Genomic DNA, 17232 nt, shown 5'->3' with positions numbered 1-17232 from the left:
TCGATCCTCCCAGAGTGCAGGACATGGAATAACGGGCTCAAGTTAAAGGAATAACAGGCTCAAGTTAAAGTCCAGATTCTGGCTGGACTTCAGGAAAAACTTCCTGATTGTTAGAGCAGTATGACAATGGAACCAATGACCTAGGGAGGTTGTGGGCTCTCCCACACTAGAGGCATTCGATAGGCAACTAGACAACCATCTGTCCGGTATGCTTTAAGGTGGATTCCTGCATTGAGCAGGGGGTTGGACTCGATGGCCTTATAGGCCCCTTCCAACTCTGCTATTCTATGATCTCATTGGCTGCCACTGGTGCCACAGGCAGACATTTCTTTCATACTACCTGCAACTAGGGATGTGAATCCGTTCCCAAGGTTTCATTACAAGCCAAGCATAAGTGGAATCACAGTGGGCAATTCTCTATGAAATCCATAGTTGGAATCCCCACTGTTAAAACCGAGAAATGGGGAGTGGGTGTGAAAGAGATGGATGATGAGAGACTGTTGTCCTATGGGTATCCTTCAGAGAAAAACGAAGTTGCAGAAATCCCTATGATTTCAGATATGTGTTGGTCACCATGGGCTTTTCTACATGAGGCTTTTAACCCGCACTGTTACTTAAGCTTCTGCTTCCAGATTCTTTGCAGGATTAAAATTGGCTCCTCTACACATGTTATTGTCCCAATTTTTCTTCTCTCTCTCTCTCTCTCTCTCTCTCTCTCTCTTATATTCCAGTACACAACCACTAGTTGGTGCCTTGGTATAGCAAAATTGCACCATTACACAAGGGTTCTATAATGCCATTGAGGGAAAAATACAAGGCTTTCCCCATTAGGAAAACCCACAATAATGGTTGCAAAGCACGGGAGAGGTCCTAGTGGATGATGACAACATGTGAAGAACCTACAAACTACCATGAGTAAGCATGAGCTCACAATAGAAGCCTTGTGTAGAAAGGCCCCATGCCTCCTTCTCCAGTGCCTCTTCTTTCTATGGCCTAGCTGTCCTTTCTGCAATGAAGCACAATATTTGCTTCCAAATAACTGTCAGTGGGGAGCCAATATCTCCCAGTGAGGAACAAAATTGGCTTGAATCCAAGACTTACCGTACGTGAGCAGAAGATATTTCTATGCAGGCATGTGGCCAGTTATGTATTGCCAAAGAAAGAGAATGCAGGGTTGCACAGAAATTGCATAAGCAAATTTATATAGATAGATGCACTTTTAGAAAGAATTATTATCGTCTTAATAGAAATACAATATATCTCGCCATAGTGGAGAAGACTGCGACTAAGTAGCCTGTGTGCCTATTCAGTCTTCTGATTAGTTGCTAAGTGTGGATGAGCAACTGAGTTCTTTATCTTTAAACTAGGCTTGGACTGGACAGCCGTTCAAATGGAAGAGGCCTTCAAATAGAGGACCGTCCTCTATAAAGCAGGGCACATGGCCACCCTACATTTGAGGATTGCTGGTACCTCTCCTCCCATCCACCCCACTTCACCACCACTGCAGCTGCCCTTCAATCTACCCAAAGTTGCCCTGGAGATTCCCTCAACCTGGGCTTTTAAGGGGCATGTAGGGCTGTTGCCAGAAAGGGGAGCAGACGAGCCCCTTTGCGTGGCTAGAAGCCACTTCATGGTCCTGTGGATCCAAGCCAATATCTGGCAGCACTGGGGCAATGCTAAATCTCTTGCGCCATAACACAAGGAATTGTTTTTCGCCACAGTCCAAATCAGGATTTGCAAGATCATTTGCCGGGGATGGGAGGAAGGCATACTGTATGTGAGCCTCTGGGGCAAGCTAGAAACCATCATTTTAAATTATAGAAAGAGTTCTCCTTGCTCTCCCTCACTATTATTTATCCACCTCCACATACTTCAAGAATGCTTTTCTCAATGACTGCCACTTCCTTATAACAATATTGATATTCAATAGAAAAATATAAATGACAAACATTTATGGCCCATAAGGATATTACTGGAAATGACCCATAATTGTTCCTTTTTCGTTTTTTATAATAAATCTGCCCAAGTCATTATCTTAAGGACTGGACAATCCCACTTGATCAGCCAGGTAATGATTTCCTATCACCTCAAAGGATTTAGTGCCCCTCCAAGTTATGTTCTTTAAAGGAACGAGGCAGGAGACTAAACAGGGCGCAAGTCCCAAATATGAATCATGAAAGCTAGTTTTCCCTCATTTTTGTGAAGAACATTTTCATAATTGCAGAATCTTTTCAGGCCATTGAAAAATAACCCGTAAATAGTTTGATTCTTTTCATTTCGAAGTCCAGCTTGCTTCTCTCTTTTCTCTCTCTTCTTTTTGCTGCAGTAGAAAAACACACTCAAAAACATCATTGCCCATGAAAGCTTGCAAAATACGACTGATATATTAAAAATATATATGATGGATTAACCTTTCAAAGTGTATTAACTGCACTGCCATGATTCTGACCTGAACGATCCATTAATAGTCCATGCGTTCATTTAGCACTTCCTTTATGTTGTTGCTTTTTATAATTATTTGAATAATGATCAAACATTTCTCTCGCCAATTCCTCAATCTATAAAATAACAGTTGGCCTTGGAAGGTTAGTCCTATGCACAGTAATGTCACTAATTTGTCATTTTATAAGAAGAAAATAAGGTGAAGGAGAATGGGTGTGAACTGAGCATTTCTGAGAAGAACAAAGAGTTTCGTTGATCTGGTGAAATTGTAGACAGCTAGAGGTAGAATGTTTGCTGCGTAGAAGAACACCAGCCATTTCTGTGGGTGTGGAAGTCAAACCATCCATTATAATGTGTCCTACAATAAAATAAATAATCTGTATTTTCCTTTCCTTAAGTCAAATCATATGCGAGTAGGGTGACGATATGAAAAGGAGGACCGGGCTCCTGTATCTTTAACAGTTGTATAGAAAAGGGAATTTCAGCAGGTGTCATTTGTATGCCTGCAGCACTTGGTGAAATCCCCTCTACATCACAACATTTAAAGCTGCAGAAGCTATACTAGAGTGTCAGATACAAAAGGGGGCAGGGCTCCTGCAGCGTTGACTGTTGAGATGAAGAGGGAATTTCACCAAGTGCTGCATGAAATTTGTCCTTCCAACATGATAGTGTAAGTATTTTAGCTGTCGTAAGGGCTCTGAAAATCCATTTGCGCTGACCATGGGTTAACTTCCAAGAAGACGGTAGGTAGCTTTGGAGGTCATGCACATCATTCCATATTAAAGATTGTTTCAGTACAAAGTTTATCCTTATAACTTCCTCCCAAAAGGGAGCAACTACTGGGGATTGCCAAAACATATGAATTAAAGAAGCATTAGGTGCATTACATCTCCAACAGTTATGTAAGTTATACAGACCCTTATTGAAAAGGCATTATGGAATCCAATAACCCAAACAAGATTCTTTGCTGAATAAGACGTAGCCTAAGACCCATAGAAGCTTCAGATACAGACTCTAAGGCAACAATCCATTGATTAGGCAAATAGGAGACTCCAATTCGCTATTCCAATCCTGTCTTAAACCATGGGTATTATATTTATTTACTGCTACTAAATGCATATATATATGTGGGTTGACGTGTCTGTTCAGCTGCTATAAGTGTTTCTAACAATAATGGAGGTTCTGAAGCTGTGAAAGCGGCTGGACCAAACCTAGATCCCAGTAAGTGTTGCAATTGCAAGTATTGCCATTCTGCCATAGTAGGTAAATTATATTTAGCAGGTAAATCAGAAAATGACAAAAGCTCGTCATCTAGACCTATTAATTGATCCAAAGTAAAAATCATGTTATCCGTCCATGTCCTCCACAGGAACACTTCGTTTCCATTGCTTAAGTCTGGATGTCCCCATGAAGTCAATTCTGCATGACAGAGTGGATCAAACTGTAAATGATGTGATATCATAAGCCACACCTCTCTAGCAGCCATGATTGTAAGAGGGCGGTTATTTAATCTAATATGTCAAGAACCGAGTGCCATCCATTTGGGAAGAGGTTCTAACCATAAGGATTCCAGACCTGACCAGGCTGGCACATCCAAGTGAACTGGAAAAGATCAAAACTTTAGTACAAGCCAAGATAAGCTCAATGGTACAAAGCAAGGTCCGGAAAACCAAACCCACTTCCTTTAATTGGAAGCTGCATCGAGGATATTTGAGATGAGGAAGAACCGCAGAAGAATTTACAAAACAAAGCATTAAGTTGTTGAAAGTATTTGCCAGGTATAAGTAAAGGAATCCCACAAATAACATAGAAAATTCAAGGTATAATGTTCATCTTAAGCATGTTGACTTTCCCCCACAAACTCAACTTTAACGGTGGCCATCTATCTGTATCTCATGCAATCTCACTAATCAGCGTATTCAAATTTATTTTAATCAATCTGTGAGAATGAGTATTCCCAGATAGGTAATAAAATCAGGGCACCATGTGTTTTTGATTTTTAATTGAACTTGCCTGTCAGTAGGAAATGTTTTTTAAAAACACAGCTGCCAGTTCCTCTGTGGATTTGAGAACAGCTGCAGTCCAAGACACTGTGACTTCAAAGGCCCACTCAGCAGATGCCGTAGTGTGTGGGCAGGAACTGCATCCACAAAAGAAGTGCTTTGGTCGAAATTGAAGTTCAGGATCTTAAGCACACTGGGAGCTCTGATTTGATTTGATTTAAATTATTTAAAATAGCAGGAGACATCCATCGTAGAAGTCCACCCCCCTCCCTGAGCAGTCTCTTTCCTTTCTTTTTTCTGTCTTTTTTGTGTATGGGGTGAGGAACTCCAGATCAAACTAAGATTGCTGAGGCTAATTCATTTTGCCCAGCTGGATGATGATTCCTTATTTGCACCTGTGGAAATGACGGCACCCCATCTACATTTTTCTCCCTTTCTGCGTTCTGCTTCATAAAGCCAATCTGACTGGAATGCCACAAGTGCTATTTGTCATAATTCGTGATGGGCAAATGTCCTGTCCTCCTAAATTGGCTCAAAATGAGCAGTGTTATATCCCCACTCCCAAACTGGGAAATTGCTTGGATGATTTTGAGTCATATCAAACCCCATTGTGCCAGCCCCACATGAACCCCCAAGCCCCTCCCTCACCCCTTAACCTATCCATGAAATCCCATCCCTTCATTCTCCCATTCTCAAGATCTTTCTGCCACCCTCACTCATGGCTTTGAAATGCAGGTGCCCTATTTTAAAGAGGACAATCCAGTGGAGGCTGGTGGCTCCAATTTTTTTTTGGGGGGGGGGCTGTGAATCCATTCTGGGTTTCAGTCAGAACCAGCCTGAACTCTAAAGGAACTACCCATATGCTGACCCCTATCCCCAAACTGGGCCCAGAATCTCAGTGACAGACTTTCTACCACCGCTGCCCCTGCCATAGTATTTAGGGGCTCTTCCCATACAGAAAAGCCTGATTAAGCCCAAAGCAGCCATGGCCAATGTGGTGAGAGAGCAACATATGCAGCAAAAGTTACAGAAAATGATGGGAAGTTAGAGGTGCTGCTTTTAGTTATCTCCATATGTTCATTCTACGCCCATGAGCTCTTCATTTTAATCAGATCACGATTGATTTGGAATATGTGTAAATGATTTGCAACTAAGTCATAGCAACAGTGGTTGAGGGACTGGGGTAAGGCTGGACAAAATTGTCAAGGTCTATTCCACCCAGTTTCTCACTTTCCCATCATTAAGTTCCTTCTATTCCATTTCCGCATCAGTTTGCATTTCCCCCAAAAAAAGTCCACATGAAAATGCATACATATTTTTGTGTGTATTTCTCCTAATACATGCATTTTTGCATTCACATTTCCAAAGATATGCCTTTCCCTCAAGCAATTTCCCCTAATATAATGATTTTGTGTGTTTGTTTCTCTAATGTACATTTTGTGTACATTAGGTACATTTTGTGTACACATGTACTTTTTGTGTACATGTTTTCCCATCATACACAATTTTGTGCACATCTAATTGTGAAGTGCATCTTAAAATTCTGAAAAGTGTGAATATTATCACAAACTTTGTTCTGGTTCGGGTGCAGTTTGAAGTGGAAGTGTGTTAAGCTCACATTAAAATACAAGCTCAACAAACATCTCACCTATCCCTCTGTGGGCCCCATTAACGATGTGCATGAAGGAGGCTTGCTGGTGCTTGGATGTCTGCCCAGGCACATGAAAAAGTGAGTTACATCAACTCTGTCGAGAAATGCTGCAGACTGCACTCAGATAGCAGACGAACAGCAGCATTATAAGATCATAAAATCCTGCAGTCCTGGATGGAATCGCATGGCAATTTGTGACATACACTGGTTAAAAACCCACCATGCAGTGGTAGTTTCTTGTAGTCTCCAATAAGAGAGCCTATATCATACCTCTAAAATATATCTGCCTAGTTCCAAGTGGTTATAGGACTGGACAACTGCCACATCATGAATGATGGAGGGAGCAACCCTACGCCCCCTAGACAGAATCTGGAGGGGGCCATAGGATATTTCAGATCCCTGGATCTGAGGCTGGAGACAGCGCTCTGACATCAGATCCAAGAATCCACATGCCCTACCCCCTTTACCTTCCCCTCACAGCTGGCGGAAGAGAACCATGCCGGTGGCTACTCCGAGGCTGCAAGAGCAACTTTGGAGAGGAGATAAAGGGGGCATTTCTGTGGGCTGGGGTGGGAGGGGACTTGAGAGGCCAGCTTATGAAGCATCCCCACCTTCCTTCCCTCCTGCTCTGCAGAGCCCCAGCTAAATGGGCAAAAAACCAGTCTAGCAAAAATGCAGTGCTCCTCCCACTTTGCATTGGATGCTTGTAAGCCCCCAAAGTTTTGAGGTTTGCAAGCATCGAGATAGGATTGTGCCCTAAATGTGTAAATGAGGTGTGACAACCCACCCTGAATTGCTGTGGTTTGAGACTTCCAGAGGAAAGGAGACTACAAGAACTGACGCCCTTATGTTTCCCGTTCATTTATGGTTGCACAAATATACTTGTGAACACAGCTAGTCTCAGTAAAGTCTTGGCATCTTGAATGTTAAGATTATAAAATGGGTATGGGGTGTGGAGCGGGGGGAGACAGAGGAAAACGAGGAAAAAAGAAAGCTAATAAAAACTGGATACAAGTTAGACAGAAGAAATTTAAGATGAGTTTCTTCGTGTCTTGATATTACCACAAAGAAATGTTCCCTTCTGGGTTTTGTTTTTCAGCTGCTGCATTTCTTCTGAAAGGATGATTTAGGATGAGTAAACACAATAGAAGCAGGCCTTCACATCTCCAGCAGTGCCAGATTTTTCCCTCTCCATGTGTGTTGTTAGTCATTTCATAGAAGCAGTGTGGTTCTTCTTTAGAAAGGCACACCAGATTTAAGGACTGTGTGCAGATGATGAGGGAGGACAGTTCCAGCTTGCATTGCATTGATGACTGAATGACTGAAAATGACTCCCTGCCCAAATGGAAAGATCATTTTAAGACATTTAGGCTGGAGAATGCCAGTGGGTGAGGGCTGCTGCCTTTTTTGTCCTGCTTGTGGTCTTCGCAGAGGCATCTGGTTGGCCATTATGGGAAACGGAATCATAGAATCATAGAATAAGAGAGTTGGAAGGGGCCTAAAAGGCCATCAAGTCCAACCCCCTGCTAAATTTAGGAATCCACCCTAAAGCATCCCAACAGATGCTTGTCCAGCTGCCTCTTGAAGGCCTCTAGTGTGGGAGAGCCCACAACCTCCCTAGGTAACTGATTCCATTGTTGCACTGCTCTAACAGTCAGGAAGTTTTTCCTGATGTCCAGCTGGAATCTGGCTTCCTTTAACTTGAGTCCATTATTCCGTGTCCTGCACTCTGGGAGGATCGAGAAGAGATCCTGGCCCTCCTCTGTGTGACAACCTTTTAAGTATTTGAAGAATGCTATCATGTCTCCCCTCAATCTTCTCTTCTCCAGGCTAAACATGCCCAGTTCTTTCAGTCTCTCTTCATAGGGCTTTGTTTCCAGACCCCTGATCATCCTGGTTGCCCTCCTCTGAACACGCTCCAGCTTCTCTGCGTCCTTCTTGAATTGTGGAGCTCAGAACTGGACGCAATACTCTAGATGAGGCCTAACCAGGGCCGAATAGAGAAGAACCAGTACCTCACGTGATTTGGAAGCTATACTTCTATTAATGCAGCCCAAAATACCATTTGCCTTTCTTGCAGCCATATCACACTGTTGCCTCATATTCAGCTTGCAATCTACAACAATTCCAAGATCCTTCTTGTTTGTAGTATTGCTGAACCAAGTATCCCCCATCTTGTAACTGTGCCTTTGGTTTCTGAACAGGTTTTGATCTCATGCTGAACGATTCTTCTTACATTCTTAGGTTTGTTCTTATGAGCTTTCTGAATCAGTTCAATGGAGAGGATAACTTCATATGCACAAAAAGATGCATGTGTGGGCTTGTACCCTCAGTTCAATTGAATAGAGAAGCCCTCTCCATGTGCACACTAGAGCTCTGGATTGGCACATTGGTCTTTGACAAACATCTGGGAGGAAAAGGCCTTCCACAGCTATGGAGAACAATGTATGTTAAACTGAATGCAGAAGATACATCAAATATGGAATTGGATGATGGGTGAGGGAGAAAAACAAATGCCTGTGGACACCTGCCAAGGTGTGTTACCCCTTGCATTTTCTTTTTTAAAAAAAAGTAACACTTTTTTTTAGCAGTAGCCGGCATTGCTATGAAATAGTTTTCTGCTAGTGCTGAAAACTGTGGCTTCAAAGGAATTGTTTTGTGTGTTGGGACGTAGGCCATAGCTAGACCTAAAGTTTATCCCAGAATTGTCCTGGGGTCAAACCTGTTCATCTAAGTGCCACACAGGGCATCCAGCACTCAGGCAGGGATGAACCCGGGATGATCCTGGAATAAACCTTAGGTCTAGCTACGGAATCAGACTCCACCTCTGCCTTGTACTCAGCCTTTTGAGCAAATTACTTCACCATTGTGATTAACTATGCCTCAAATGGCAGCCATTTTGTGGTAGTACCCAGGATATTTTATTTATTTATTTATTTATTTATTTATTACATTTTTATACCGCCCAATAGCCAAAGCTCTCTGGGCGGTTCACAAAGTTTCTCAAATTGCCAAATGTGCTGGCCCAAAGAGATTGCCTATCCCTTTTCTAGACTCTGACTTAGCTTTAGATAGACTGTCTAAAGTCTTCATTCCCTTACAGAATTGTATGCATGTATGTATAAATAGGGGTGGGAGAACATAAGTTGGAATCATAAATTTATGCAGCAATCATATTGTCAGTTTATCGCTCTGTAGTCTCAGATCCTCAAACGTCTTGAGGAGTTGGATCAATGCCAACCTTTGCAGCCTTCTCCAACCTGGTGCTCTCCATATTTTTGGGACTTTGATTCCCATCAGCCCCAGCTAGCATGGTCAATGGTCAGGAATGCTGGGAGTTGTAGTCCCAAACAGCCGGAAGGCTGGGGAAGGCTGCTTTATAGACTCCTGCACCATCTCCTCTTCCTTTTACGGCAGCACCATAAGTAGCTTCATCAAAAGAGCGTGTCTGAAAGAAGCACAAGTGCCATGTTCCTCAGCAATTTCCCCTTCTCCCCTCAGGTATAATCAACCCATGGCATATCCATCATCCTTGACACTTAACCTGAGTTAAAGGGATTCAGCTATCTCTCTCCTGGCATGAAAAATATTTTCCCTGCTGATGGCCCTTCCCCTGTTATAGGTGCTGCAATTCAGGACGGAGAGGATGTGACCGAAGGAACGCTCCTTTGTTGAAGGAGGAACAGCAGCAAAGCTGAGAAAATTCCATCCCATCTAGCATATTTCTCATGCTCTTGCTCAAGACGTGCTTGATCACATTAGGAACTGCTGCTCTGTTCCATTAATGCTGCCCTTGGCAAAGCCTGAATTTGCATATATTTGCATATGAGGGAGGGAAAAGGATGTGGGTTTTTTTCCCCCTGGGGCTTCATTTGAAAATGGTCCAGAAACTTCAGCTAGTGCAAAATGTAGCTATGAGAGTTCGAACTGGGACCAGGGATTATGACTATGTTATACTGGTCCTCTCTCGCCCGCACTGGCTTCCGATTCTTTTTCTGATGCAGTTCAAAGTGCTGGTTTTGACCTATAAATCTCTACAAAACTGGAACCCACAGCCGAAGCTCTCTGGGCGGTTTACAACAGTTAAAAATGGTAAACATTAAAAAGTATACAAAATTTAAAAACCATCAGAAACATAAAAACAACAGTATAAAAACAACAGTTTGGTTACCGTCCAACCAATAGTCCAATAGGAGAAAAATAGAATTAATTGGACAAATATATTTACAAGTATAAAAATAAAATAGGAAAGAAGTAAAGAGACCCTGTGTTGATGACACAGGCAACTTCTTGACAGCCACAATTAAGCAGAGTCTTTTCTTAAGAGCCTCATGTCACGCAGAGTGGTAAGCGGCAGTTACTGCAGCCAAAACTCTCCCCACGGCCTGAGTTCGATCCCAGCGGAAGCTGGTTCTCAGGCAGCCGGCTCAGGGCAACTCAGCCTTCCATCCTTCCGAGGTCGGTAAAAGGAGTACCCAGCTAGCAGGGGGAAAGGTAGCCATGACTGGGGAAGGCAATGGCAAACCACCCCACTGCAAAGTCTGCCAAGAAAACGTCAGCAAAAGCAGGCGTCCCTCTAAGAGTCAGCAATGACTCAAGTGCTTGCACGAGAGGTTCCTTTCCTTTCCTTTCTTTAAAAAAGAAAATCCTAAAGATAATTCGATTTAGAAAGCTTTATTATGACATTTGATCTTCTGCCATTATACACAGAATAGTTTCCAAAAAGAATACTGAAATAGTATTCCAAATGTACCTGCACATCATCCAGGAGAATATCACCTGAGCCTTGGCCAAATTGGGCATTCCCTGGGGCTGATTCAGCCCTTATGTTAATAATAAAAAATAAATAAGCAGAAAACAAAGGGCCCAGGACTGATGCAAGATATTTTGCTTCAAAGGCAGAAAATGGTGCCCCACCCACCCACCATCCAAGTCCAAGTGCAGAGTACATAAGGGTCACCAAGTCATTTTGGCATCTGAGGTAGAAAATCGCACACATGTCTCTCCCTTTCTCTGGAAGTAATATATATATGGGCCTGTTCAGACAACACGTGAAGCCATAATGCTTAGCTGAAAATGCTTAACCACAGTTGCTTAGCATGTCATCTGAACAGGGCTAATAATAATAATAATAATAATAATAATAATAATAATAATAATAATAATTTTCCCTTCTTTTTTGACACCCAAAATCAGCTGCTTGAGGCAGCTACCTCACTTTGCCTAATGTTATACCAAGCCATTTTCCCAGTCAATGAATTCTTTGAGACCGCATAGTCCACATGTTCAGTCAACACTAATAGTTTCCAGAGGATTAAAAAAAAAAAAGGTGATTACCTGCACAGACATTGTTCTGAACGCACCCAGAATATTCCAACTGACTATTCTCACCTCACAAAACTCGCAGAGAGTTTTCAATAGTATGCAGAAAGAGGGCACTGAAAAAAGTTAACTAATTTGGGCTCACTGGAAGCCAGGAAAGGTCAATTGTTCAAATGTAAATCTTTTGATAATAATCCAACCTGGTTTCCAGGCTGCTTGCTGACCTTGGCTGCCAGGAAAACTCATTTGAATAAGGAAAGAATGCTCAGTGGGTGTGAATCCAGTGGTGGTATTTGCATATGGATATACACATTTTGATGTGAATGAAACTAAGATGTGCCAGGGCTGTTTTCCCTTATGATATATGCTTTGGTTCAAGGCCAACAAAAAGTTATAATACAGAGCATCTGACATCTAGTTCAGCATAATTATAATACCCTTTCACCCTCATGCATACACACCTATCAGAGCACAGAAACACATGCATAATTCAACTTTAAAAAAAGAAAAGAAAATATTCATCCATGCATTAAATAGGAATACATTACAACATAATACAGCTTTAGAGCACATGTCCTTTGAGGAGTTTGGGGAACTTATTCAGAATATTTCTTTTGGGAATCTGAGTTTCCAACTCAACCCCCTTTGCTGCAGACAGTTCATAAATCATCAGTCACTACTTCCTTGAAAAGCACTCTTACATCCCATTTCAATAAATGTATACACTGGTCTTTTCTGTGATGTGTGCATTTTAAAAGATTTCCATAGACTTTTGTGAAGTTTCTATCTCTGCAATGCTTTTGTGTTCACTTTGACTCTTAAATAAGACAAAAAAAACCCCAATAATAATAATAATAATAATAATAATAATAATAATAATAATAATAATAATTTCTTACCCGTGTCTCCAACAGTGAATATAAAACACATTAAAAACTGATTAAAAACACAGCATACATGATTAAAACATCCTTTTTTTAATATACAACAACAAGAACAACAACAAAAACCACATGATACATAAATATAAAATTGCCTTGATATCGTATATTCATACTTAAGCTATTAAACATATTCGTACTCAACATAACAGTGCTCCCCCCACCTCGAGATCTCATTCTTGTTTCCAAAAACTCATAGTTTCATCTGTTGGTGGTTTCCCACTTCCCTTCGAAAACACAAACTCTAGGAACTTTTTCCATATTCTCTCAAAATCATTCGTTTTTACTATACCTCTTTTCATTTTAATATTACATGTCAATTTATCATTTATAGCAATGTCCCACACTTCTTTATACCATTCTTCAATACAATAATCTCCTTGGATCTTCCAGTTCCTAGCTACAATCAGCCTCGCAGCCGTCAGCAGGTTCGTTATCAGTTCTTTCGCTTCTTTATTACATTTAAGTTCTTCTTGCAGTGAGAGTAATGCAATACTTGGTGTGACCTCTACTTTAAATCCCACTATCTGCTCAATCTCATAAAAAACCATCTTCCACAACTTTTGCACATGTTTACAATCCCACCACATATGTAAATACGTTCCTTTTTCACCACAACCCCTCCAACAATCTGCTGAAAGCTGATTATTAATCTTATTTAATCTAACCGGATTAAATACCACCTCCATACAAGTTTATAGTAATTCTCCTTTATTCTTACTGATTAAAACATCCTTAAACATCCTTTATAAACCATTGAAAAATTGATTGCTGTGCTGTTGAACAAAAATGAAGGCTTGCATTTTATAACCAGAAGAACATTAAGCATTTCTGAAACCATACCATCTATTCACTTAGTTAGTTGACAAAGCCATTTGAACTGTAACTTTAGGGCTTACAAAAATATGCTACTTTTCTACTATATGTCACATTACAGTAGCAGAAACTTCATGATGACTGGAAACTTGTTGTATTAGAAATGAATACCCTAAATATTCCAAATTCGTCCCAAACTATTCATATGCTATTGTAATGCACCAGTGCAAAAAGAGGTACAGGCAATAGGAGCAATGAATCTGCAATAACATTTGATGTACATTTGAAATGCCTGTTCACATGATGATTCATGTTATTGTAGGTCCACCCTTGAGCAAGATCATCAAGCATTCTCAGTTCAAATTCAAGATGGCAGCAGCTATGCCAAGGAGAATTTCATGAGAAGACAAGTCAAGTAAGCTGATACTTTCAACCATAGTTTTACTTACTGGTATTTTGCTGAATGTTTTGACTCATTCTTTGATTCATTCTTTGATTCATTCATTCATTCCATGCTTATACCACCCAATAGCCAAAGCTCTCTGGGTGCTTCGCATCATGATAAAACATAATATAACATTCAAGGATTTAAAACTGTTTAAAACATTTAAAAAACAATTAACAATAAAGCTACCAATTTTTGTGAACCGCCCAGAGAGCTTCGGCTATTGGGCGGTATAAAAATGTAATAAATAAATAATACCAGCACATGTTAAAAAAAAACTAAAATACCCATCATATGCTGCCAAATGCCTGGCAGTAGAAGACAACCTTAACTGGGCACCAAAAAGATGACAATATTGATGCCAGATGGACCTCACTGAGGAGAGTGTTCCACCACCAAGAAGGCCCTCTCCCTTGTTGTGATCCTCTGAACCTCTCTCAGAGGAAGCACTTGGAGGAGGGCCTCAGATGTTGATCATAGTGTACAGCTAGGTTCCTACTGGAAGAGGTGCTCTACTGTAATTCCAATTGCTGTAAAGCTTTATAGGTCAAGATCAGCACCTTGAATTGAGCTTGGAAACATACAGGCAGCCAGTGCAAGTGGGCCAGAATTGGTGTTATATGCTCAGACCTTCTGGTCCCCACTATCAATTTGGCCACTGCATCTTGCACAAGCTGAAGCTTCCAAACTGTCTTCAAGGACAACGCCACATAGTTTATATTGTAGTAATCTAACTTGCAGGTTACCGAAGCGTAGGCTACTATGCTCCTTGTCCAGATAGGGATTTAGCTGGGCCACTAGCCAAAGCTGAGCCTCAAGTGACAAAGATGGCTACAGGAGAATTCCCAGTTATGCATCTGCTGCTTCAGGGGTAGCACAATCCCATCCAGAAGAAAATGAACAGCCTCCATCCAGTCAGAAGAACCACCCAATGACAGCTATCTCAGTCTTGTCTGGATTGAGTTTCAGTTTATCAGCCCTCATCCAGTCCATCATCACAGCGAAGCAGTGATCTAACACATGATCTGGGAACAAGGAAATCACATGGAATGGTATCCAACTAGTGTCCCTCTGCCATGGAAGGCATCCATTAGCAGAAAGAAGAGGGAGGCCATTTTTAGTGATTCCACCTCCCCCTGCAGCCTCCATGTGCCCCCAACACTCTGGAGCAAAGGGGTCTGCAAGGAGGCGGGTAGATTTCCCAAAAATTGCCCCTTCCCTGTTCCACTGTCAGATGCCTTCCACTAGCAGAAGAACTCTAGCTGGATAGCACTCTTATTTCTAAACTCAATTCAGATAACCAGGACAAAAGGTGAGCCCATGCCCACTCTGAGGTTATTTTTGCAATCATCCCATAGTGGGCCTGTTCAGACAACTCACTAAGGCCATGGTTAGGCTGTTAACCCTTTTGGTTTAAATGGTTAGTGAGCGTGTTTAAACTGTGGTTATGTAGCCGCCATGGTTAGGAATGGTTCACACGACATGCTAAGTCATGGTTTACATCACATGCTAATCCATAATGTTTAGCTCAAATTGCTTAACCCCCGTGGCTTAGCGTTTCGTCTGAACAGGTTCATTGAGTGTCACGTAGATTTATGTCATGCAAAAATCCCAAATTCATTTGAACTCCCAGCCACAATGTAAATGGTAATTTGAAACTCATGTCCATATGAACAGGAAGGATGCATTTTATTGCTTTAATGCACAACTCCAAGTTCTGCATGGATCTCAACTACAGGATAATAACAAAGTTGCTGTAAGGAAGGCAGATGGTAATTGTGTAAATCAGGTTGAAATCATATGCAATCTTTTCTTTTCTTTTTTTAAGAGACATTCCACTCTTTGGGAAGCATACACAACAGCAAACTTTACAGAGGAACTCTGTAAATAATCTATTTAATAAATTTCCTTTCTTTCTGTTTTAATAAGCCATGCCTAAGCAAATAATGATTTCTCCATATTTATTGTTTATTTGGCAAATAAATCTTGGCTGAAAGCTCAGCATTGAACAGTTTGCTGTGAATTTGTAAAGGTATGATGTCCATCTGTTTTCCAGTAGCTATGAGGTAAATGGCATGTTTACCTCATGTTCCTGCCATGTTCAGGATTGTAATACGAAATGCGCTATTAATCATGAAAAAATAACAGCAAGCATTGGCCATATGCTTTTGCCAGCATTAGTGGCACCTACTCCTGTTATTAGTGGGTCATTGCTATTTAAAAGACAGTTTGACCACATATCCTGAAACAACAACAAGAAGAGAGGTGTCGAACTGAAATCTAAGATGTCCTCCACAATGGGTATGGGCTCCCTTCCCCCACTCCCTTCTCCTTTTGCCCCTGCACCTCTTTATTCTGGCCCCACTCAATTGAAGCTATCACCAGAGGGAATGCAGACACTCATTTACATAGGAGAAAGGAAAGGGTTGCTCTCACAGATGCCACTGAAAGGGGCTTAAATATGACATCACCCTTAGTAAATCCAGCCCCTGGGGCAGGGTGTGTGTTTTGAATATGCTCAGCTTTGTCCCAAATCATAACCTGTGTAGTGGAACTCAGTGGGATTCATTAAGAACCTTGCCACAATTACTTGCATAGCACTACCTCACCTGTATAATCATCTATAGAAGAACCAGCCCTGTGTTCTTGGCATGCTAGAATGTAATGGAGCCCAGGGACCGGTTCTTCTATAGATGATTAAACGTTCCTCTCAGGGTACTTTTTTTTCCATGTAAACCTTTTGTTCAAGTTCTGCAACGATTTTTCTTTCTTTGAAGGGCTTGGCTTTTACCAAAAGAAATTGCTAAAAATATTTCTTTCCAAAGGTTTATATCATTCTTCTCATGCTGCTTTTGTTTTCTTCACGTTGTAATTTGGAAGTGGTCAAAATTCTATATGGCAAAATTGGAACTGGAGCACAGCAGTGCAGCAAGCAAAAAGAAAATAAACGTGCATATCTTCTTCATCTGAAAAATGTTATAAGCCTGGGTATCAGTTTGGCTGAAAATAACACATTTCACGTTTCGCCGCTTGTGTCAAAGCTTATTCTTTTTCTGCTGTACATTAAGAGTCCCAGATTTAAGTGCTAGTGGTTCGATAAACGAAAGGGGGGGGGACCCAAGACTTTCATTTTTTGACAAGGGGCCATTTGGGAGAAAGCTTAGTTGTTGAAATTGTACCAAATTAAATCTTGCAAGCTGTTTACAAACAAATAGCTTTTTAAGTGTTTTTCTCTTGGCATTACCTGTCTCCGTGTCCCACACTTCTCACCCTGAGGCATTCAGGCATTTATTCCGCCGTTGTTGTCCTTCCCACAGTTTTGCAGCTGCCGAGCTGCCCTGTTCACACCTGCCGCTACTTCTCCATCTGGGAATGTTCCCTCAGGTTGCCCTTAATGAATTTCATTAAAAGTGCATTTGCATTGGCTGAAGAAAATGTAAAGCTAGAAGACTTTATTTTAATACTAGCTTGTTGAGGAAAAAGGTGTGTCAGTCCCAAAGACACTTTTAGAAAAGGAAACACAGGCCTCATTTTGTGTCAGAAGGTAGGGTGACCATATGAAAAGGAGGACAGGGCTCCTGTATCTTTAACAGTTGCATAGAAAAGGGAATT

General features: G+C 41.3%; 1 protein-coding gene across 1 annotated transcript in view; it reads left to right on the top strand.

Annotated features, from left to right (window-relative positions):
- B3GALT1 (beta-1,3-galactosyltransferase 1) overlaps positions 1-17232 on the top strand; it is a 390243-nt gene that overhangs the window by 228356 nt on the left and 144655 nt on the right. Inside the window, exon 3 of the mRNA XM_063116432.1 lies at positions 13498-13590. The gene's annotated coding sequence lies outside the window, so the exon portion shown is untranslated. The remainder of the gene's footprint in view (positions 1-13497; positions 13591-17232) is intronic.

Source organism: Elgaria multicarinata, chromosome 2, assembly GCF_023053635.1.
Source record: "Elgaria multicarinata webbii isolate HBS135686 ecotype San Diego chromosome 2, rElgMul1.1.pri, whole genome shotgun sequence".
Taxonomy (NCBI): Eukaryota; Metazoa; Chordata; class Lepidosauria; order Squamata; family Anguidae; genus Elgaria; species Elgaria multicarinata.
Note: the sequence above shows the minus strand (reverse complement) of the source record. Positions and strands in the feature narration are given on the sequence as shown.